This window comes from Idiotropiscis lumnitzeri, unplaced genomic scaffold, assembly GCF_059441095.1.
Source record: "Idiotropiscis lumnitzeri isolate Australia: NSW breed Sydney's pygmy pipehorse unplaced genomic scaffold, RoL_Ilum_1.0 HiC_scaffold_40, whole genome shotgun sequence".
Classification (NCBI taxonomy): domain Eukaryota; kingdom Metazoa; phylum Chordata; class Actinopteri; order Syngnathiformes; family Syngnathidae; genus Idiotropiscis; species Idiotropiscis lumnitzeri.
In genome coordinates, this window is record NW_028283578.1 from 1,228,496 (window position 1) to 1,252,053 (window position 23,558).

A 23,558-nucleotide genomic window follows, 5' to 3' on the forward strand; every position below is an offset into this window, starting at 1 on the left:
ACTGCGACCTGAACGCAACGCCTTAGACCACTCTGCCATCCTGGCATCTGGAAATGCTCTCTTGAATGTGTTTGCTTTGTTCTTGCTTGGTACTTTCAATGGGCTCTGTCTGAGGTGGGATTCGAACCCACGCCTCCTGGGGTGACTGCGACCTGAACGCAACGCCTTCCACCGCTCTGCCATCCTGGCAACTGGTAATGCTCTCTTGACTGTGTTTGCTTTTTTCTTGCTTGGTACTTTCAATGGGCTCTGTCTGAGGTGGGATTCGAACCCACGCCTCCTAGGGTGACTGCGACCTGAACGCAACGCCTTAGAACACACTGCCATCCTGGCAGCTGGTAATGCTCTCTTGACTGTGTTTGCTTTGTTATTGCTTGGTACTTTCAATGGGCTCTGTCTGAGGTGGGATTCGAACCCACGCCTCCTGGGGTTACTGCGACCTGAACGCAACGCCTTAGACTGCTCTGCCATCCTGGCAACTGGTAATGCTCTCTTGACTGTGTTTGCTTTGTTCTTGGGATTCGAACCCACGCCTCCTGGGGAGACTGCGACCTGAACGCAACGCCTTAGACCACTCTGCCATCCTGGCATCTGGAAATGCTCTCTTGAATGTGTTTGCTTTGTTCTTGCTTGGTACTTTCAATGGGCTCTGTCTGAGGTGGGATTCGAACCCACGCCTCCTGGGGTGACTGCGACCTGAACGCAACGCCTTCCACCGCTCTGCCATCCTGGCAACTGGTAATGCTCTCTTGACTGTGTTTGCTTTTTTCTTGCTTGGTACTTTCAATGGGCTCTGTCTGAGGTGGGATTCGAACCCACGCCTCCTGGGGTTACTGCGACCTGAACGCAACGCCTTAGACTGCTCTGCCATCCTGGCAACTGGTAATGCTCTCTTGACTGTGTTTGCTTTGTTATTGCTTGGTACTTTCAATGGGCTCTGTCTGAGGTGGGATTCGAACCCACGCCTCCTGGGGAGACTGCGACCTGAACGCAACGCCTTAGACCGCTCTGCCATCCTGGCAACTGGTAATGCTCTCTTGACTGTGTTTGCTTTGTTATTGCTTGGTACTTTCAATGGGCTCTGTCTGTGGTGGGATTCGAACCCACGCCTCCTGGGGAGACTGCGACCTGAACGCCACGCCTTAGACCGCTCTGCCATCCTGGCAACTGGTACCTCTCTCTTGACTGTGTTTCCTTTGTTCTTGGGATTCGAACCCACGCCTCCTGGGGAGACTGCGACCTGAACGCAACGTCTTAGACCGCTCTGCCATCCTGGCAACTGGTAATGCTCTCTTGACTTTGTTTGCTTTGTTATTGCTTGGTACTTTCAATGGGCTCTGTCTGAGGCGGGATTCGAACCCACGCCTCCTGGGAAGACTGCGACCTGAACGCAACGCCTTAGACCACTCTGCCATCCTGGCATCTGGTAATGCTCTCTTGAATGTGTTTGCTTTGTTCTTGGGATTCGAACCCACGCCTCCTGGGGAGACTGCGACCTGAACGCAACGCCTTAGACCGCTCTGCCATCCTGGCAACTGGTAATGCTCTCTTGACTGTGTTTGCTTTGTTATTGCTTGGTACTTTCAATGGGCTCTGTCTGTGGTGGGATTCGAACCCACGCCTCCTGGGGAGACTGCGACCTGAACGCAACGCCTTAGACCACTCTGCCATCCTGGCATCTAGGAATGCTCTCTTGAATGTGTTTGCTTTGTTCTTGCTTGGTACTTTCAATGGGCACTGTCTGAGGTGGGATTCGAACCCACGCCTCCTGGGGAGACTGCGACCTGAACGCAACGCCTTAGACCACTCTGCCATCCTGGCATCTGGAAATGCTCTCTTGAATGTGTTTGCTTTGTTCTTGCTTGGTACTTTCAATGGGCTCTGTCTGAGGTGGGATTCGAACCCACGCCTCCTGGGGTGACTGCGACCTGAACGCAACGCCTTCCACCGCTCTGCCATCCTGGCAACTGGTAATGCTCTCTTGACTGTGTTTGCTTTTTTCTTGCTTGGTACTTTCAATGGGCTCTGTCTGAGGTGGGATTCGAACCCACGCCTCCTAGGGTGACTGCGACCTGAACGCAACGCCTTAGAACACACTGCCATCCTGGCAGCTGGTAATGCTCTCTTGACTGTGTTTGCTTTGTTATTGCTTGGTACTTTCAATGGGCTCTGTCTGAGGTGGGATTCGAACCCACGCCTCCTGGGGTTACTGCGACCTGAACGCAACGCCTTAGACTGCTCTGCCATCCTGGCAACTGGTAATGCTCTCTTGACTGTGTTTGCTTTGTTCTTGGGATTCGAACCCACGCCTCCTGGGGAGACTGCGACCTGAACGCAACGCCTTAGACCACTCTGCCATCCTGGCATCTGGAAATGCTCTCTTGAATGTGTTTGCTTTGTTCTTGCTTGGTACTTTCAATGGGCTCTGTCTGAGGTGGGATTCGAACCCACGCCTCCTGGGGTGACTGCGACCTGAACGCAACGCCTTCCACCGCTCTGCCATCCTGGCAACTGGTAATGCTCTCTTGACTGTGTTTGCTTTTTTCTTGCTTGGTACTTTCAATGGGCTCTGTCTGAGGTGGGATTCGAACCCACGCCTCCTAGGGTGACTGCGACCTGAACGCAACGCCTTAGAACACACTGCCATCCTGGCAGCTGGTAATGCTCTCTTGACTGTGTTTGCTTTGTTATTGCTTGGTACTTTCAATGGGCTCTGTCTGAGGTGGGATTCGAACCCACGCCTCCTGGGGAGACTGCGACCTGAACGCAACGCCTTAGACCGCTCTGCCATCCTGGCAACTGGTAATGCTCTCTTGACTGTGTTTGCTTTGTTATTGCTTGGTACTTTCAATGGGCTCTGTCTGTGGTGGGATTCGAACCCACGCCTCCTGGGGAGACTGCGAACTGAACGCCACGCCTTAGACCGCTCTGCCATCCTGGCAACTGGTACCTCTCTCTTGACTGTGTTTCCTTTGTTCTTGGGATTCGAACCCACGCCTCCTGGGGAGACTGCGACCTGAACGCAACGTCTTATACCGCTCTGCCATCCTGGCAACTGGTAATGCTCTCTTGACTTTGTTTGCTTTGTTATTGCTTGGTACTTTCAATGGGCTCTGTCTGAGGCGGGATTCGAACCCACGCCTCCTGGGAAGACTGCGACCTGAACGCAACGCCTTAGACCACTCTGCCATCCTGGCATCTGGTAATGCTCTCTTGAATGTGTTTGCTTTGTTCTTGGGATTCGAACCCACGCCTCCTGGGGAGACTGCGACCTGAACGCAACGCCTTAGACCGCTCTGCCATCCTGGCACCTGGTAATGCTCTCTTGACTGTGTTTGCTTTGTTATTGCTTGGTACTTTCAATGGGCTCTGTCTGAGGTGGGATTCGAACCCACGCCTCCTGGGGAGACTGCGACCTGAACGCAACGCATTAGACCGCTCTGCCATCCTGGCAACTGGTACCTCTCTCTTGACTGTGTTTGCTTTTTTCTTGCTAGGTACTTTCAATGGGCTCTGTCTGAGGTGGGATTCGAACCCACGCCTCCTGGGGAGACTGCAACCTGAACGCAACGCCTTAGACCACTCTGCCATCCTGGCATCTGGGAATGCTCTCTTGAATGTGTTTGCTTTGTTCTTGCTTGGTACTTTCAATGGGCACTGTCTGAGGTGGGATTCGAACCCACGCCTCCTGGGGAGACTGCGACTTGAACGCAACGCCTTAGACCACTCTGCCATCCTGGCATCTGGTAATGCTCTCTTGAATGTGTTTGCTTTGTTCTTGCTTGGTACTTTCAATGGGCTCTGTCTGAGGTGGGATTCGAACCCACGCCTCCTGGTGTGACTGCGACCTGAACGCAACGCCTTAGACCACTCTGCCATCCTGGCATCTAGGAATGCTCTCTTGAATGTGTTTGCTTTGTTCTTGCTTGGTACTTTCAATGGGCACTGTCTGAGGTGGGATTCGAACCCACGCCTCCTGGGGAGACTGCGACCTGAACGCAACGCCTTAGACCACTCTGCCATCCTGGCATCTGGAAATGCTCTCTTGAATGTGTTTGCTTTGTTCTTGCTTGGTACTTTCAATGGGCTCTGTCTGAGGTGGGATTCGAACCCACGCCTCCTGGGGAGACTGCAACCTGAACGCAACGCCTTAGACCACTCTGCCATGCTGGCATCTAGGAATGCTCTCTTGAATGTGTTTGCTTTGTTCTTGCTTGGTACTTTCAATGGGCACTGTCTGAGGTGGGATTCGAACCCACGCCTCCTGGGGAGACTGCGACCTGAACGCAACGCCTTAGACCACTCTGCCATCCTGGCATCTGGAAATGCTCTCTTGAATGTGTTTGCTTTGTTCTTGCTTGGTACTTTCAATGGGCTCTGTCTGAGGTGGGATTCGAACCCACGCCTCCTGGGGTGACTGCGACCTGAACGCAACGCCTTCGACCGCTCTGCCATCCTGGCAACTGGTAATGCTCTCTTGACTGTGTTTGCTTTTTTCTTGCTTGGTACTTTCAATGGGCTCTGTCTGAGGTGGGATTCGAACCCACGCCTCCTAGGGTGACTGCGACCTGAACGCAACGCCTTAGAACACACTGCCATCCTGGCAGCTGGTAATGCTCTCTTGACTGTGTTTGCTTTGTTATTGCTTGGTACTTTCAATGGGCTCTGTCTGAGGTGGGATTCGAACCCACGCCTCCTGGGGTTACTGCGACCTGAACGCAACGCCTTAGACTGCTCTGCCATCCTGGCAACTGGTAATGCTCTCTTGACTGTGTTTGCTTTGTTATTGCTTGGTACTTTCAATGGGCTCTGTCTGAGGTGGGATTCGAACCCACGCCTCCTGGGGAGACTGCGACCTGAACGCAACGCCTTAGACCGCTCTGCCATCCTGGCAACTGGTAATGCTCTCTTGACTGTGTTTGCTTTGTTATTGCTTGGTACTTTCAATGGGCTCTGTCTGTGGTGGGATTCGAACCCACGCCTCCTGGGGAGACTGCGACCTGAACGCCACGCCTTAGACCGCTCTGCCATCCTGGCAACTGGTACCTCTCTCTTGACTGTGTTTCCTTTGTTCTTGGGATTCGAACCCACGCCTCCTGGGGAGACTGCGACCTGAACGCAACGTCTTATACCGCTCTGCCATCCTGGCAACTGGTAATGCTCTCTTGACTTTGTTTGCTTTGTTATTGCTTGGTACTTTCAATGGGCTCTGTCTGAGGCGGGATTCGAACCCACGCCTCCTGGGAAGACTGCGACCTGAACGCAACGCCTTAGACCACTCTGCCATCCTGGCATCTGGTAATGCTCTCTTGAATGTGTTTGCTTTGTTCTTGGGATTCGAACCCACGCCTCCTGGGGAGACTGCGACCTGAACGCAACGCCTTAGACCGCTCTGCCATCCTGGCACCTGGTAATGCTCTCTTGACTGTGTTTGCTTTGTTATTGCTTGGTACTTTCAATGGGCTCTGTCTGAGGTGGGATTTGAACCCACGCCTCCTGGGGAGACTGCGACCTGAACGCAACGCCTTAGACCGCTCTGCCATCCTGGCAACTGGTACCTCTCTCTTGACTGTGTTTGCTTTTTTCTTGCTAGGTACTTTCAATGGGCTCTGTCTGAGGTGGGATTCGAACCCACGCCTCCTGGGGAGACTGCAACCTGAACGCAACGCCTTAGACCACTCTGCCATCCTGGCATCTGGGAATGCTCTCTTGAATGTGTTTGCTTTGTTCTTGCTTGGTACTTTCAATGGGCACTGTCTGAGGTGGGATTCGAACCCACGCCTCCTGGGGAGACTGCGACTTGAACGCAACGCCTTAGATCACTCTGCCATCCTGGCATCTGGTAATGCTCTCTTGAATGTGTTTGCTTTGTTCTTGCTTGGTACTTTCAATGGGCTCTGTCTGAGGTGGGATTCGAACCCACGCCTCCTGGTGTGACTGCGACCTGAACGCAACGCCTTAGACCACTCTGCCATCCTGGCATCTAGGAATGCTCTCTTGAATGTGTTTGCTTTGTTCTTGCTTGGTACTTTCAATGGGCACTGTCTGAGGTGGGATTCGAACCCACGCCTCCTGGGGAGACTGCGACCTGAACGCAACGCCTTAGACTGCTCTGCCATCCTGGCAACTGGTAATGCTCTCTTGACTGTGTTTGCTTTGTTATTGCTTGGTACTTTCAATGGGCTCTGTCTGAGGTGGGATTCGAACCCACGCCTCCTGGGGAGACTGCGACCTGAACGCAACGCCTTAGACCGCTCTGCCATCCTGGCAACTGGTAATGCTCTCTTGACTGTGTTTGCTTTGTTATTGCTTGGTACTTTCAATGGGCTCTGTCTGTGGTGGGATTCGAACCCACGCCTCCTGGGGAGACTGCGACCTGAACGCCACGCCTTAGACCGCTCTGCCATCCTGGCAACTGGTACCTCTCTCTTGACTGTGTTTCCTTTGTTCTTGGGATTCGAACCCACGCCTCCTGGGGAGACTGCGACCTGAACGCAACGTCTTAGACCGCTCTGCCATCCTGGCAACTGGTAATGCTCTCTTGACTTTGTTTGCTTTGTTATTGCTTGGTACTTTCAATGGGCTCTGTCTGAGGCGGGATTCGAACCCACGCCTCCTGGGAAGACTGCGACCTGAACGCAACGCCTTAGACCACTCTGCCATCCTGGCATCTGGTAATGCTCTCTTGAATGTGTTTGCTTTGTTCTTGGGATTCGAACCCACGCCTCCTGGGGAGACTGCGACCTGAACGCAACGCCTTAGACCGCTCTGCCATCCTGGCAACTGGTAATGCTCTCTTGACTGTGTTTGCTTTGTTATTGCTTGGTACTTTCAATGGGCTCTGTCTGTGGTGGGATTCGAACCCACGCCTCCTGGGGAGACTGCGACCTGAACGCAACGCCTTAGACCACTCTGCCATCCTGGCATCTAGGAATGCTCTCTTGAATGTGTTTGCTTTGTTCTTGCTTGGTACTTTCAATGGGCACTGTCTGAGGTGGGATTCGAACCCACGCCTCCTGGGGAGACTGCGACCTGAACGCAACGCCTTAGACCACTCTGCCATCCTGGCATCTGGAAATGCTCTCTTGAATGTGTTTGCTTTGTTCTTGCTTGGTACTTTCAATGGGCTCTGTCTGAGGTGGGATTCGAACCCACGCCTCCTGGGGTGACTGCGACCTGAACGCAACGCCTTCCACCGCTCTGCCATCCTGGCAACTGGTAATGCTCTCTTGACTGTGTTTGCTTTTTTCTTGCTTGGTACTTTCAATGGGCTCTGTCTGAGGTGGGATTCGAACCCACGCCTCCTAGGGTGACTGCGACCTGAACGCAACGCCTTAGAACACACTGCCATCCTGGCAGCTGGTAATGCTCTCTTGACTGTGTTTGCTTTGTTATTGCTTGGTACTTTCAATGGGCTCTGTCTGAGGTGGGATTCGAACCCACGCCTCCTGGGGTTACTGCGACCTGAACGCAACGCCTTAGACTGCTCTGCCATCCTGGCAACTGGTAATGCTCTCTTGACTGTGTTTGCTTTGTTCTTGGGATTCGAACCCACGCCTCCTGGGGAGACTGCGACCTGAACGCAACGCCTTAGACCACTCTGCCATCCTGGCATCTGGAAATGCTCTCTTGAATGTGTTTGCTTTGTTCTTGCTTGGTACTTTCAATGGGCTCTGTCTGAGGTGGGATTCGAACCCACGCCTCCTGGGGTGACTGCGACCTGAACGCAACGCCTTCCACCGCTCTGCCATCCTGGCAACTGGTAATGCTCTCTTGACTGTGTTTGCTTTTTTCTTGCTTGGTACTTTCAATGGGCTCTGTCTGAGGTGGGATTCGAACCCACGCCTCCTAGGGTGACTGCGACCTGAACGCAACGCCTTAGAACACACTGCCATCCTGGCAGCTGGTAATGCTCTCTTGACTGTGTTTGCTTTGTTATTGCTTGGTACTTTCAATGGGCTCTGTCTGAGGTGGGATTCGAACCCACGCCTCCTGGGGAGACTGCGACCTGAACGCAACGCCTTAGACCGCTCTGCCATCCTGGCAACTGGTAATGCTCTCTTGACTGTGTTTGCTTTGTTATTGCTTGGTACTTTCAATGGGCTCTGTCTGTGGTGGGATTCGAACCCACGCCTCCTGGGGAGACTGCGACCTGAACGCCACGCCTTAGACCGCTCTGCCATCCTGGCAACTGGTACCTCTCTCTTGACTGTGTTTCCTTTGTTCTTGGGATTCGAACCCACGCCTCCTGGGGAGACTGCGACCTGAACGCAACGTCTTATACCGCTCTGCCATCCTGGCAACTGGTAATGCTCTCTTGACTTTGTTTGCTTTGTTATTGCTTGGTACTTTCAATGGGCTCTGTCTGAGGCGGGATTCGAACCCACGCCTCCTGGGAAGACTGCGACCTGAACGCAACGCCTTAGACCACTCTGCCATCCTGGCATCTGGTAATGCTCTCTTGAATGTGTTTGCTTTGTTCTTGGGATTCGAACCCACGCCTCCTGGGGAGACTGCGACCTGAACGCAACGCCTTAGACCGCTCTGCCATCCTGGCACCTGGTAATGCTCTCTTGACTGTGTTTGCTTTGTTATTGCTTGGTACTTTCAATGGGCTCTGTCTGAGGTGGGATTCGAACCCACGCCTCCTGGGGAGACTGCGACCTGAACGCAACGCCTTAGACCGCTCTGCCATCCTGGCAACTGGTACCTCTCTCTTGACTGTGTTTGCTTTTTTCTTGCTAGGTACTTTCAATGGGCTCTGTCTGAGGTGGGATTCGAACCCACGCCTCCTGGGGAGACTGCAACCTGAACGCAACGCCTTAGACCACTCTGCCATCCTGGCATCTGGGAATGCTCTCTTGAATGTGTTTGCTTTGTTCTTGCTTGGTACTTTCAATGGGCACTGTCTGAGGTGGGATTCGAACCCACGCCTCCTGGGGAGACTGCGACTTGAACGCAACGCCTTAGACCACTCTGCCATCCTGGCATCTGGTAATGCTCTCTTGAATGTGTTTGCTTTGTTCTTGCTTGGTACTTTCAATGGGCTCTGTCTGAGGTGGGATTCGAACCCACGCCTCCTGGTGTGACTGCGACCTGAACGCAACGCCTTAGACCACTCTGCCATCGTGGCATCTAGGAATGCTCTCTTGAATGTGTTTGCTTTGTTCTTGCTTGGTACTTTCAATGGGCACTGTCTGAGGTGGGATTCGAACCCACGCCTCCTGGGGAGACTGCGACCTGAACGCAACGCCTTAGACCACTCTGCCATCCTGGCATCTGGAAATGCTCTCTTGAATGTGTTTGCTTTGTTCTTGCTTGGTACTTTCAATGGGCTCTGTCTGAGGTGGGATTCGAACCCACGCCTCCTGGGGAGACTGCAACCTGAACGCAACGCCTTAGACCACTCTGCCATCCTGGCATCTAGGAATGCTCTCTTGAATGTGTTTGCTTTGTTCTTGCTTGGTACTTTCAATGGGCACTGTCTGAGGTGGGATTCGAACCCACGCCTCCTGGGGAGACTGCGACCTGAACGCAACGCCTTAGACCACTCTGCCATCCTGGCATCTGGAAATGCTCTCTTGAATGTGTTTGCTTTGTTCTTGCTTGGTACTTTCAATGGGCTCTGTCTGAGGTGGGATTCGAACCCACGCCTCCTGGGGTGACTGCGACCTGAACGCAACGCCTTAGACCGCTCTGCCATCCTGGCAACTGGTAATGCTCTCTTGACTGTGTTTGCTTTTTTCTTGCTTGGTACTTTCAATGGGCTCTGTCTGAGGTGGGATTCGAACCCACGCCTCCTAGGGTGACTGCGACCTGAACGCAACGCCTTAGAACACACTGCCATCCTGGCAGCTGGTAATGCTCTCTTGACTGTGTTTGCTTTGTTATTGCTTGGTACTTTCAATGGGCTCTGTCTGAGGTGGGATTCGTAACCACGCCTCCTGGGGTTACTGCGACCTGAACGCAACGCCTTAGACTGCTCTGCCATCCTGGCAACTGGTAATGCTCTCTTGACTGTGTTTGCTTTGTTATTGCTTGGTACTTTCAATGGGCTCTGTCTGAGGTGGGATTCGAACCCACGCCTCCTGGGGAGACTGCGACCTGAACGCAACGCCTTAGACCGCTCTGCCATCCTGGCAACTGGTAATGCTCTCTTGACTGTGTTTGCTTTGTTATTGCTTGGTACTTTCAATGGGCTCTGTCTGTGGTGGGATTCGAACCCACGCCTCCTGGGGAGACTGCGACCTGAACGCAACGCCTTAGACCACTCTGCCATCCTGGTATCTAGGAATGCTCTCTTGAATGTGTTTGCTTTGTTCTTGCTTGGTACTTTCAATGGGCACTGTCTGAGGTGGGATTCGAACCCACGCCTCCTGGGGAGACTGCGACCTGAACGCAACGCCTTAGACCACTCTGCCATCCTGGCATCTGGAAATGCTCTCTTGAATGTGTTTGCTTTGTTCTTGCTTGGTACTTTCAATGGGCTCTGTCTGAGGTGGGATTCGAACCCACGCCTCCTGGGGTGACTGCGACCTGAACGCAACGCCTTCCACCGCTCTGCCATCCTGGCAACTGGTAATGCTCTCTTGACTGTGTTTGCTTTTTTCTTGCTTGGTACTTTCAATGGGCTCTGTCTGAGGTGGGATTCGAACCCACGCCTCCTAGGGTGACTGCGACCTGAACGCAACGCCTTAGAACACACTGCCATCCTGGCAGCTGGTAATGCTCTCTTGACTGTGTTTGCTTTGTTATTGCTTGGTACTTTCAATGGGCTCTGTCTGAGGTGGGATTCGAACCCACGCCTCCTGGGGTTACTGCGACCTGAACGCAACGCCTTAGACTGCTCTGCCATCCTGGCAACTGGTAATGCTCTCTTGACTGTGTTTGCTTTGTTATTGCTTGGTACTTTCAATGGGCTCTGTCTGAGGTGGGATTCGAACCCACGCCTCCTGGGGAGACTGCGACCTGAACGCAACGCCTTAGACCGCTCTGCCATCCTGGCAACTGGTAATGCTCTCTTGACTGTGTTTGCTTTGTTATTGCTTGGTACTTTCAATGGGCTCTGTCTGTGGTGGGATTCAAACCCACGCCTCCTGGGGAGACTGCGACCTGAACGCCACGCCTTAGACCGCTCTGCCATCCTGGCAACTGGTACCTCTCTCTTGACTGTGTTTCCTTTGTTCTTGGGATTCGAACCCACACCTCCTGGGGAGACTGCGACCTGAACGCAACGTCTTAGACCGCTCTGCCATCCTGGCAACTGGTAATGCTCTCTTGACTTTGTTTGCTTTGTTATTGCTTGGTACTTTCAATGGGCTCTGTCTGAGGCGGGATTCGAACCCACGCCTCCTGGGAAGACTGCGACCTGAACGCAACGCCTTAGACCACTCTGCCATCCTGGCATCTGGTAATGCTCTCTTGAATGTGTTTGCTTTGTTCTTGGGATTCGAACCCACGCCTCCTGGGGAGACTGCGACCTGAACGCAACGCCTTAGACCGCTCTGCCATCCTGGCACCTGGTAATGCTCTCTTGACTGTGTTTGCTTTGTTATTGCTTGGTACTTTCAATGGGCTCTGTCTGAGGTGGGATTCGAACCCACGCCTCCTGGGGAGACTGCGACCTGAACGCAACGCCTTAGACCGCTCTGCCATCCTGGCAACTGGTACCTCTCTCTTGACTGTGTTTGCTTTTTTCTTGCTAGGTACTTTCAATGGGCTCTGACTGAGGTGGGATTCGAACCCACGCCTCCTGGGGAGACTGCAACCTGAACGCAACGCCTTAGACCACTCTGCCATCCTGGCATCTGGGAATGCTCTCTTGAATGTGTTTGCTTTGTTCTTGATTGGTACTTTCAATGGGCACTGTCTGAGGTGGGATTCGAACCCACGCCTCCTGGGGAGACTGCGACTTGAACGCAACGCCTTAGACCACTCTGCCATCCTGGCATCTGGTAATGCTCTCTTGAATGTGTTTGCTTTGTTCTTGCTTGGTACTTTCAATGGGCTCTGTCTGAGGTGGGATTCGAACCCACGCCTCCTGGTGTGACTGCGACCTGAACGCAACGCCTTAGACCACTCTGCCATCCTGGCATCTAGGAATGCTCTCTTGAATGTGTTTGCTTTGTTCTTGCTTGGTACTTTCAATGGGCACTGTCTGAGGTGGGATTCGAACCCACGCCTCCTGGGGAGACAGCGACCTGAACGCAACGCCTTAGACCACTCTGCCATCCTGGCATCTGGAAATGCTCTCTTGAATGTGTTTGCTTTGTTCTTGCTTGGTACTTTCAATGGGCTCTGTCTGAGGTGGGATTCGAACCCACGCCTCCTGGGGAGACTGCAACCTGAACGCAACGCCTTAGACCACTCTGCCATCCTGGCATCTAGGAATGCTCTCTTGAATGTGTTTGCTTTGTTCTTGCTTGGTACTTTCAATGGGCACTGTCTGAGGTGGGATTCGAACCCACGCCTCCTGGGGAGACTGCGACCTGAACGCAACGCCTTAGACCACTCTGCCATCCTGGCATCTGGAAATGCTCTCTTGAATGTGTTTGCTTTGTTCTTGCTTGGTACTTTCAATGGGCTCTGTCTGAGGTGGGATTCGAACCCACGCCTCCTGGGGTGACTGCGACCTGAACGCAACGCCTTCGACCGCTCTGCCATCCTGGCAACTGGTAATGCTCTCTTGACTGTGTTTGCTTTTTTCTTGCTTGGTACTTTCAATGGGCTCTGTCTGAGGTGGGATTCGAACCCACGCCTCCTAGGGTGACTGCGACCTGAACGCAACGCCTTAGAACACACTGCCATCCTGGCAGCTGGTAATGCTCTCTTGACTGTGTTTGCTTTGTTATTGCTTGGTACTTTCAATGGGCTCTGTCTGAGGTGGGATTCGAACCCACGCCTCCTGGGGTTACTGCGACCTGAACGCAACGCCTTAGACTGCTCTGCCATCCTGGCAACTGGTAATGCTCTCTTGACTGTGTTTGCTTTGTTATTGCTTGGTACTTTCAATGGGCTCTGTCTGAGGTGGGATTCGAACCCACGCCTCCTGGGGAGACTGCGACCTGAACGCAACGCCTTAGACCGCTCTGCCATCCTGGCAACTGGTAATGCTCTCTTGACTGTGTTTGCTTTGTTATTGCTTGGTACTTTCAATGGGCTCTGTCTGTGGTGGGATTCGAACCCACGCCTCCTGGGGAGACTGCGACCTGAACGCAACGCCTTAGACCACTCTGCCATCCTGGCATCTAGGAATGCTCTCTTGAATGTGTTTGCTTTGTTCTTGCTTGGTACTTTCAATGGGCACTGTCTGAGGTGGGATTCGAACCCACGCCTCCTGGGGAGACTGCGACCTGAACGCAACGCCTTAGACCACTCTGCCATCCTGGCATCTGGAAATGCTCTCTTGAATGTGTTTGCTTTGTTCTTGCTTGGTACTTTCAATGGGCTCTGTCTGAGGTGGGATTCGAACCCACGCCTCCTGGGGTGACTGCGACCTGAACGCAACGCCTTCCACCGCTCTGCCATCCTGGCAACTGGTAATGCTCTCTTGACTGTGTTTGCTTTTTTCTTGCTTGGTACTTTCAATGGGCTCTGTCTGAGGTGGGATTCGAACCCACGCCTCCTAGGGTGACTGCGACCTGAACGCAACGCCTTAGAACACACTGCCATCCTGGCAGCTGGTAATGCTCTCTTGACTGTGTTTGCTTTGTTATTGCTTGGTACTTTCAATGGGCTCTGTCTGAGGTGGGATTCGAACCCACGCCTCCTGGGGTTACTGCGACCTGAACGCAACGCCTTAGACTGCTCTGCCATCCTGGCAACTGGTAATGCTCTCTTGACTGTGTTTGCTTTGTTATTGCTTGGTACTTTCAATGGGCTCTGTCTGAGGTGGGATTCGAACCCACGCCTCCTGGGGAGACTGCGACCTGAACGCAACGCCTTAGACCGCTCTGCCATCCTGGCAACTGGTAATGCTCTCTTGACTGTGTTTGCTTTGTTATTGCTTGGTACTTTCAATGGGCTCTGTCTGTGGTGGGATTCGAACCCACGCCTCCTGGGGAGACTGCGACCTGAACGCCACGCCTTAGACCGCTCTGCCATCCTGGCAACTGGTACCTCTCTCTTGACTGTGTTTCCTTTGTTCTTGGGATTCGAACCCACGCCTCCTGGGGAGACTGCGACCTGAACGCAACGTCTTAGACCGCTCTGCCATCCTGGCAACTGGTAATGCTCTCTTGACTTTGTTTGCTTTGTTATTGCTTGGTACTTTCAATGGGCTCTGTCTGAGGCGGGATTCGAACCCACGCCTCCTGGGAAGACTGCGACCTGAACGCAACGCCTTAGACCACTCTGCCATCCTGGCATCTGGTAATGCTCTCTTGAATGTGTTTGCTTTGTTCTTGGGATTCGAACCCACGCCTCCTGGGGAGACTGCGACCTGAACGCAACGCCTTAGACCGCTCTGCCATCCTGGCACCTGGTAATGCTCTCTTGACTGTGTTTGCTTTGTTATTGCTTGGTACTTTCAATGGGCTCTGTCTGAGGTGGGATTCGAACCCACGCCTCCTGGGGAGACTGCGACCTGAACGCAACGCCTTAGACCGCTCTGCCATCCTGGCAACTGGTACCTCTCTCTTGACAGTGTTTGCTTTTTTCTTGCTAGGTACTTTCAATGGGCTCTGTCTGAGGTGGGATTCGAACCCACGCCTCCTGGGGAGACTGCAACCTGAACGCAACGCCTTAGACCACTCTGCCATCCTGGCATCTGGGAATGCTCTCTTGAATGTGTTTGCTTTGTTCTTGCTTGGTACTTTCAATGGGCACTGTCTGAGGTGGGATTCGAACCCACGCCTCCTGGGGAGACTGCGACTTGAACGCAACGCCTTAGACCACTCTGCCATCCTGGCATCTGGTAATGCTCTCTTGAATGTGTTTGCTTTGTTCTTGCTTGGTACTTTCAATGGGCTCTGTCTGAGGTGGGATTCGAACCCACGCTTCCTGGTGTGACTGCGACCTGAACGCAACGCCTTAGACCACTCTGCCATCCTGGCATCTAGGAATGCTCTCTTGAATGTGTTTGCTTTGTTCTTGCTTGGTACTTTCAATGGGCACTGTCTGAGGTGGGATTCGAACCCACGCCTCCTGGGGAGACTGCGACCTGAACGCAACGCCTTAGACCGCTCTGCCATCCTGGCAACTGGTAATGCTCTCTTGACTGTGTTTGCTTTGTTATTGCTTGGTACTTTCAATGGGCTCTGTCTGTGGTGGGATTCGAACCCACGCCTCCTGGGGAGACTGCGACCTGAACGCAACGCCTTAGACCACTCTGCCATCCTGGCATCTAGGAATGCTCTCTTGAATGTGTTTGCTTTGTTCTTGCTTGGTACTTTCAATGGGCACTGTCTGAGGTGGGATTCGAACCCACGCCTCCTGGGGAGACTGCGACCTGAACGCAACGCCTTAGACCACTCTGCCATCCTGGCATCTGGAAATGCTCTCTTGAATGTGTTTGCTTTGTTCTTGCTTGGTACTTTCAATGGGCTCTGTCTGAGGTGGGATTCGAACCCACGCCTCCTGGGGTGACTGCGACCTGAACGCAACGCCTTCCACCGCTCTGCCATCCTGGCAACTGGTAATGCTCTCTTGACTGTGTTTGCTTTTTTCTTGCTTGGTACTTTCAATGGGCTCTGTCTGAGGTGGGATTCGAACCCACGCCTCCTAGGGTGACTGCGACCTGAACGCAACGCCTTAGAACACACTGCCATCCTGGCAGCTGGTAATGCTCTCTTGACTGTGTTTGCTTTGTTATTGCTTGGTACTTTCAATGGGCTCTGTCTGAGGTGGGATTCGAACCCACGCCTCCTGGGGTTACTGCGACCTGAACGCAACGCCTTAGACTGCTCTGCCATCCTGGCAACTGGTAATGCTCTCTTGACTGTGTTTGCTTTGTTATTGCTTGGTACTTTCAATGGGCTCTGTCTGAGGTGGGATTCGAACCCACGCCTCCTGGGGAGACTGCGACCTGAACGCAACGCCTTAGACCGCTCTGCCATCCTGGCAACTGGTAATGCTCTCTTGACTGTGTTTGCTTTGTTATTGCTTGGTACTTTCAATGGGCTCTGTCTGTGGTGGGATTCGAACCCACGCCTCCTGGGGAGACTGCGACCTGAACGCCACGCCTTAGACCGCTCTGCCATCCTGGCAACTGGTACCTCTCTCTTGACTGTGTTTCCTTTGTTCTTGGGATTCGAACCCACGCCTCCTGGGGAGACTGCGACCTGAACGCAACGTCTTAGACCGCTCTGCCATCCTGGCAACTGGTAATGCTCTCTTGACTTTGTTTGCTTTGTTATTGCTTGGTACTTTCAATGGGCTCTGTCTGAGGCGGGATTCGAACCCACGCCTCCTGGGAAGACTGCGACCTGAACGCAACGCCTTAGACCACTCTGCCATCCTGGCATCTGGTAATGCTCTCTTGAATGTGTTTGCTTTGTTCTTGGGATTCGAACCCACGCCTCCTGGGGAGACTGCGACCTGAACGCAACGCCTTAGACCGCTCTGCCATCCTGGCACCTGGTAATGCTCTCTTGACTGTGTTTGCTTTGTTATTGCTTGGTACTTTCAATGGGCTCTGTCTGAGGTGGGATTCGAACCCACGCCTCCTGGGGAGACTGCGACCTGAACGCAACGCCTTAGACCGCTCTGCCATCCTGGCAACTGGTACCTCTCTCTTGACTGTGTTTGCTTTTTTCTTGCTAGGTACTTTCAATGGGCTCTGTCTGAGGTGGGATTCGAACCCACGCCTCCTGGGGAGACTGCAACCTGAACGCAACGCCTTAGACCACTCTGCCATCCTGGCATCTGGGAATGCTCTCTTGAATGTGTTTGCTTTGTTCTTGCTTGGTACTTTCAATGGGCACTGTCTGAGGTGGGATTCGAACCCACGCCTCCTGGGGAGACTGCGACTTGAACGCAACGCCTTCGACCACTCTGCCATCCTGGCATCTGGTAATGCTCTCTTGAATGTGTTTGCTTTGTTCTTGCTTGGTACTTTCAATGGGCTCTGTCTGAGGTGGGATTCGAACCCACGCCTCCTGGTGTGACTGCGACCTGAACGCAACGCCTTAGACCACTCTGCCATCCTGGCATCTAGGAATGCTCTCTTGAATGTGTTTGCTTTGTTCTTGCTTGGTACTTTCAATGGGCACTGTCTGAGGTGGGATTCGAACCCACGCCTCCTGGGGAGACTGCGACCTGAACGCAACGCCTTAGACCACTCTGCCATCCTGGCATCTGGAAATGCTCTCTTGAATGTGTTTGCTTTGTTCTTGCTTGGTACTTTCAATGGGCTCTGTCTGAGGTGGGATTCGAACCCACGCCTCCTGGGGTGACTGCGACCTGAACGCAACGCCTTAGACCGCTCTGCCATCCTGGCACCTCGTAATGCTCTTCTGACTGTGTTTGCTTTGTTCTTGCTTGGTACTTTCAATGGGCTCTGTCTGAGGTGGGATTCGAACCCACGCCTCCTGGGGAGACTGCAACCTGAACGCAACGCCTTAGACCACTCTGCCATCCTGGCATCTAGGAATGCTCTCTTGAATGTGTTTGCTTTGTTCTTGCTTGGTACTTTCAATGGGCACTGTCTGAGGTGGGATTCGAACCCACGCCTCCTGGGGAGACTGCGACCTGAACGCAACGCCTTAGACCACTCTGCCATCCTGGCATCTGGAAATGCTCTCTTGAATGTGTTTGCTTTGTTCTTGCTTGGTACTTTCAATGGGCTCTGTCTGAGGTGGGATTCGAACCCACGCCTCCTGGGGTGACTGCGACCTGAACGCAACGCCTTCGACCGCTCTGCCATCCTGGCAACTGGTAATGCTCTCTTGACTGTGTTTGCTTTTTTCTTGCTTGGTACTTTCAATGGGCTCTGTCTGAGGTGGGATTCGAACCCACGCCTCCTAGGGTGACTGCGACCTGAACGCAACGCCTTAGAACACACTGCCATCCTGGCAGCTGGTAATGCTCTCTTGACTGTGTTTGCTTTGTTATTGCTTGGTACTTTCAATGGGCTCTGTCTGAGGTGGGATTCGAACCCACGCCTCCTGGGGTTACTGCGACCTGAACGCAACGCCTTAGACTGCTCTGCCATCCTGGCAACTGGTAATGCTCTCTTGACTGTGTTTGCTTTGTTATTGCTTGGTACTTTCAATGGGCTCTGTCTGAGGTGGGATTCGAACCCACGCCTCCTGGGGAGACTGCGACCTGAACGCAACGCCTTAGACCGCTCTGCCATCCTGGCAACTGGTAATGCTCTCTTGACTGTGTTTGCTTTGTTATTGCTTGGTACTTTCAATGGGCTCTGTCTGTGGTGGGATTCGAACCCACGCCTCCTGGGGAGACTGCGACCTGAACGCAACGCCTTAGACCACTCTGCCATCCTGGCATCTAGGAATGCTCTCTTGAATGTGTTTGCTTTGTTATTGCTTGGTACTTTCAATGGGCTCTGTCTGAGGTGGGATTCGAACCCACGCCTCCTGGGGAGACTGCGACCTGAACGCAACGCCTTAGACCGCTCTGCCATCCTGGCAACTGGTAATGCTCTCTTGACTGTGTTTGCTTTGTTATTGCTTGGTACTTTCAATGGGCTCTGTCTGTGGTGGGATTCGAACCCACGCCTCCTGGGGAGACTGCGACCTGAACGCCACGCCTTAGACCGCTCTGCCATCCTGGCAACTGGTACCTCTCTCTTGACTGTGTTTCCTTTGTTCTTGGGATTCGAACCCACGCCTCCTGGGGAGACTGCGACCTGAACGCAACGTCTTAGACCGCTCTGCCATCCTGGCAACTGGTAATGCTCTCTTGACTTTGTTTGCTTTGTTATTGCTTGGTACTTTCAATGGGCTCTGTCTGAGGCGGGATTCGAACCCACGCCTCCTGGGAAGACTGCGACCTGAACGCAACGCCTTAGACCACTCTGCCATCCTGGCATCTGGTAATGCTCTCTTGAATGTGTTTGCTTTGTTCTTGGGATTCGAACCCACGCCTCCTGGGGAGACTGCGACCTGAACGCAACGCCTTAGACCGCTCTGCCATCCTGGCACCTGGTAATGCTCTCTTGACTGTGTTTGCTTTGTTATTGCTTGGTACTTTCAATGGGCTCTGTCTGAGGTGGGATTCGAACCCACGCCTCCTGGGGAGACTGCGACCTGAACGCAACGCCTTAGACCACTCTGCCATCCTGGCATCTGGTAATGCTCTCTTGAATGTGTTTGCTTTGTTCTTGGGATTCGAACCCACGCCTCCTGGGGAGACTGCGACCTGAACGCAACGCCTTAGACCGCTCTGCCATCCTGGCACCTGGTAATGCTCTCTTGACTGTGTTTGCTTTGTTATTGCTTGGTACTTTCAATGGGCTCTGTCTGAGGTGGGATTCGAACCCACGCCTCCTGGGGAGACTGCGACCTGAACGCAACGCCTTAGACCACTCTGCCATCCTGGCATCTGGAAATGCTCTCTTGAATGTGTTTGCTTTGTTCTTGCTTGGTACTTTCAATGGGCTCTGTCTGAGGTGGGATTCGAACCCACGCCTCCTGGGGTGACTGCGACCTGAACGCAACGCCTTCGACCGCTCTGCCATCCTGGCAACTGGTAATGCTCTCTTGACTGTGTTTGCTTTGTTATTGCTTGGTACTTTCAATGGGCTCTGTCTGTGGTGGGATTCGAACCCACGCCTCCTGGGGAGACTGCGACCTGAACGCAACGCCTTAGACCACTCTGCCATCCTGGCATCTAGGAATGCTCTCTTGAATGTGTTTGCTTTGTTATTGCTTGGTACTTTCAATGGGCTCTGTCTGAGGTGGGATTCGAACCCACGCCTCCTGGGGAGACTGCGACCTGAACGCAACGCCTTAGACCGCTCTGCCATCCTGGCAACTGGTAATGCTCTCTTGACTGTGTTTGCTTTGTTATTGCTTGGTACTTTCAATGGGCTCTGTCTGTGGTGGGATTCGAACCCACGCCTCCTGGGGAGACTGCGACCTGAACGCCACGCCTTAGACCGCTCTGCCATCCTGGCAACTGGTACCTCTCTCTTGACTGTGTTTCCTTTGTTCTTGGGATTCGAACCCACGCCTCCTGGGGAGACTGCGACCTGAACGCAACGTCTTAGACCGCTCTGCCATCCTGGCAACTGGTAATGCTCTCTTGACTTTGTTTGCTTTGTTATTGCTTGGTACTTTCAATGGGCTCTGTCTGAGGCGGGATTCGAACCCACGCCTCCTGGGAAGACTGCGACCTGAACGCAACGCCTTAGACCACTCTGCCATCCTGGCATCTGGTAATGCTCTCTTGAATGTGTTTGCTTTGTTCTTGGGATTCGAACCCACGCCTCCTGGGGAGACTGCGACCTGAACGCAACGCCTTAGACCGCTCTGCCATCCTGGCACCTGGTAATGCTCTCTTGACTGTGTTTGCTTTGTTATTGCTTGGTACTTTCAATGGGCTCTGTCTGAGGTGGGATTCGAACCCACGCCTCCTGGGGAGACTGCGACCTGAACGCAACGCCTTAGACCACTCTGCCATCCTGGCATCTGGTAATGCTCTCTTGAATGTGTTTGCTTTGTTCTTGGGATTCGAACCCACGCCTCCTGGGGAGACTGCGACCTGAACGCAACGCCTTAGACCGCTCTGCCATCCTGGCACCTGGTAATGCTCTCTTGACTGTGTTTGCTTTGTTATTGCTTGGTACTTTCAATGGGCTCTGTCTGAGGTGGGATTCGAACCCACGCCTCCTGGGGAGACTGCGACCTGAACGCAACGCCTTAGACCACTCTGCCATCCTGGCATCTGGAAATGCTCTCTTGAATGTGTTTGCTTTGTTCTTGCTTGGTACTTTCAATGGGCTCTGTCTGAGGTGGGATTCGAACCCACGCCTCCTGGGGTGACTGCGACCTGAACGCAACGCCTTCGACCGCTCTGCCATCCTGGCAACTGGTAATGCTCTCTTGACTGTGTTTGCTTTTTTCTTGCTTGGTACTTTCAATGGGCTCTGTCTGAGGTGGGATTCGAACCCACGCCTCCTAGGGTGACTGCGACCTGAACGCAACGCCTTAGAACACACTGCCATCCTGGCAGCTGGTAATGCTCTCTTGACTGTGTTTGCTTTGTTATTGCTTGGTACTTTCAATGGGCTCTGTCTGAGGTGGGATTCGAACCCACGCCTCCTGGGGTTACTGCGACCTGAACGCAACGCCTTAGACTGCTCTGCCATCCTGGCAACTGGTAATGCTCTCTTGACTGTGTTTGCTTTGTTATTGCTTGGTACTTTCAATGGGCTCTGTCTGAGGTGGGATTCGAACCCACGCCTCCTGGGGAGACTGCGACCTGAACGCAACGCCTTAGACCGCTCTGCCATCCTGGCAACTGGTAATGCTCTCTTGACTGTGTTTGCTTTGTTATTGCTTGGTACTTTCAATGGGCTCTGTCTGTGGTGGGATTCGAACCCACGCCTCCTGGGGAGACTGCGACCTGAACGCAACGCCTTAGACCACTCTGCCATCCTGGCATCTAGGAATGCTCTCTTGAATGTGTTTGCTTTGTTCTTGCTTGGTACTTTCAATGGGCACTGTCTGAGGTGGGATTCGAACCCACGCCTCCTGGGGAGACTGCGACCTGAACGCAACGCCTTAGACCACTCTGCCATCCTGGCATCTGGAAATGCTCTCTTGAATGTGTTTGCTTTGTTCTTGCTTGGTACTTTCAATGGGCTCTGTCTGAGGTGGGATTCGAACCCACGCCTCCTGGGGTGACTGCGACCTGAACGCAACGCCTTCCACCGCTCTGCCATCCTGGCAACTGGTAATGCTCTCTTGACTGTGTTTGCTTTTTTCTTGCTTGGTACTTTCAATGGGCTCTGTCTGAGGTGGGATTCGAACCCACGCCTCCTAGGGTGACTGCGACCTGAACGCAACGCCTTAGAACACACTGCCATCCTGGCAGCTGGTAATGCTCTCTTGACTGTGTTTGCTTTGTTATTGCTTGGTACTTTCAATGGGCTCTGTCTGAGGTGGGATTCGAACCCACGCCTCCTGGGGTTACTGCGACCTGAACGCAACGCCTTAGACTGCTCTGCCATCCTGGCAACTGGTAATGCTCTCTTGACTGTGTTTGCTTTGTTATTGCTTGGTACTTTCAATGGGCTCTGTCTGAGGTGGGATTCGAACCCACGCCTCCTGGGGAGACTGCGACCTGAACGCAACGCCTTAGACCGCTCTGCCATCCTGGCAACTGGTAATGCTCTCTTGACTGTGTTTGCTTTGTTATTGCTTGGTACTTTCAATGGGCTCTGTCTGTGGTGGGATTCGAACCCACGCCTCCTGGGGAGACTGCGACCTGAACGCCACGCCTTAGACCGCTCTGCCATCCTGGCAACTGGTACCTCTCTCTTGACTGTGTTTCCTTTGTTCTTGGGATTCGAACCCACGCCTCCTGGGGAGACTGTGACCTGAACGCAACGTCTTAGACCGCTCTGCCATCCTGGCAACTGGTAATGCTCTCTTGACTTTGTTTGCTTTGTTATTGCTTGGTACTTTCAATGGGCTCTGTCTGAGGCGGGATTCGAACCCACGCCTCCTGGGAAGACTGCGACCTGAACGCAACGCCTTAGACCACTCTGCCATCCTGGCATCTGGTAATGCTCTCTTGAATGTGTTTGCTTTGTTCTTGGGATTCGAACCCACGCCTCCTGGGGAGACTGCGACCTGAACGCAACGCCTTAGACCGCTCTGCCATCCTGGCACCTGGTAATGCTCTCTTGACTGTGTTTGCTTTGTTATTGCTTGGTACTTTCAATGGGCTCTGTCTGAGGTGGGATTCGAACCCACGCCTCCTGGGGAGACTGCGACCTGAACGCAACGCCTATGACCGCTCTGCCATCCTGGCAACTGGTACCTCTCTCTTGACTGTGTTTGCTTTTTTCTTGCTAGGTACTTTCAATGGGCTCTGTCTGAGGTGGGATTCGAACCCACGCCTCCTGGGGAGACTGCAACCTGAACGCAACGCCTTAGACCACTCTGCCATCCTGGCATCTGGGAATGCTCTCTTGAATGTGTTTGCTTTGTTCTTGCTTGGTACTTTCAATGGGCACTGTCTGAGGTGGGATTCGAACCCACGCCTCCTGGGGAGACTGCGACTTGAACGCAACGCCTTAGACCACTCTGCCATCCTGGCTTCTGGTAATGCTCTCTTGAATGTGTTTGCTTTGTTCTTGCTTGGTACTTTCAATGGGCTCTGTCTGAGGTGGGATTCGAACCCACGCCTCCTGGTGTGACTGCGACCTGAACGCAACGCCTTAGACCACTCTGCCATCCTGGCATCTAGGAATGCTCTCTTGAATGTGTTTGCTTTGTTCTTGCTTGGTACTTTCAATGGGCACTGTCTGAGGTGGGATTCGAACCCACGCCTCCTGGGGAGACTGCGACCTGAACGCAACGCCTTAGACCACTCTGCCATCCTGGCATCTGGAAATGCTCTCTTGAATGTGTTTGCTTTGTTCTTGC